The sequence below is a fragment of the Petaurus breviceps genome, unplaced genomic scaffold, assembly GCF_028583685.1.
Source record: "Petaurus breviceps papuanus isolate PSGF00001 unplaced genomic scaffold, PetGlider_PUasm1.0 688, whole genome shotgun sequence".
In the NCBI taxonomy this organism is placed as follows: domain Eukaryota; kingdom Metazoa; phylum Chordata; class Mammalia; order Diprotodontia; family Petauridae; genus Petaurus; species Petaurus breviceps.
In genome coordinates this window covers 13687703-13689025 of record NW_027186457.1, presented here as the reverse complement: position 1 = coordinate 13689025, position 1323 = coordinate 13687703, and the positions used below count along the sequence as shown (strand labels likewise).

The 1323-nt window shown below is 41.1% G+C and overlaps 1 protein-coding gene across 6 annotated transcripts in view; it reads right to left on the bottom strand.

Moving 5' to 3' along the window:
* The window catches only part of TRPC1 (transient receptor potential cation channel subfamily C member 1), a 67451-nt gene that overhangs the window by 32880 nt on the left and 33248 nt on the right, over nt 1-1323 (bottom strand). The gene's annotated exons all lie outside the window — the stretch shown is intronic.

The following is a 1323-nucleotide window of genomic DNA, read 5'->3' as shown; positions in this document are numbered from 1 at the left end:
TGAACTCAGGTCCTCCTGACTCCAGAGTTGATGCTCTATTAACTGCGTCACCTAGCCGTCCCAATTTACATCTAATTTAGGACAAATTTCATAAGCAACTTTGTAAATATGACAAAATTAATCTCAATCTTTAAAATATTAAGAATTAGGTTTGGGGATGGCTAGGTGTCACAGTGAATAGAGCACCAGCCCTGGAGTCAGGAGGACCTGAGTTCAGATCCGGGCTCAGACACTTAACACAAAAACTAGTCGTGTGACGTTGGGCAAGTCACTTAACCTCAATTGCCCTGCCTTCCCCCTCCAAAAATTGAGGCCAAACTTCATAGTATCATTTTTTTCTGCACTTAGTCTAGTATTTTTAGCCAGACACAAAAGTCACTTCTACTTATGTCTTTTTTTGGAGGGGGAGGGGAAAGGAAGAGAAAGGAAGAACAGAAACTCCCTCAAATTTATAGTCTTATGCCTTCTAGGAGCTAGCCTCAAAAACCAGAAGCTGGGAGAAACTTTATTTTCTTTAAACGCTATCAGTTTTTCCCATTACTACTCATTTGATCCCTGACAAAAACAAGAGAGATTCAACTTTTAGGCTCAGGAGATATCACTTGTTCCTCTAGGGATAAAAAGAATTAACAGGCCTAGCAGAAAGTGGAGCCATGGGGCGGCTAGGTGGCACAGTGAATAGAGCACTGGCCTTGGAGTCAGGCCCTGAGCTCAAATCTGGCCTCAGACACTTAACACTTACTAGCCGTGTGACCTTGGGCAAGTCACTTAACCCCAATTGCCCTGCCTTCCCCCCTCCAAAAAGAAAAAAAAAAGGAAATCAAGCCATTTGAAAGGGAGGGGAAAAAATGCAGCTTCGGGGAATAGGATGTAGTCCCTGCATAATGCCAAGTCCAAGTATAAAAACCGTGACAGGATCCCAGCATAGGTGTATGAGGTCCAAAACTCAGGCAAAGTAAGGAAAATCCTTGGAATAGGAGGAAAGGGATCTGCATAGCATTTGTCTTCTGTAACAACACAGGCACATGGACTCTCCAAGCTCCTTCATATCTCACCTGAGGCAAGACCTTAGACCAGAATATAAAATATATTACTGAAATTACTGCAATGGCTTGTGCAGATTATGCCTATAGCTGATACTAATTAGTTGACTTTCTTTTAAAGCACTTATGAATTGAAGAGTTTAGTAACATGGATAGTCATATGTTCCTGTTTGCCAAAAGTATATTTGATCATAAAACTGTCATGCATACATACATCTGGGCTGGTGTGTGTATTTATAGCCAAAATACATATCTGGGTAAAAAAGTTACAAGTTTGAAT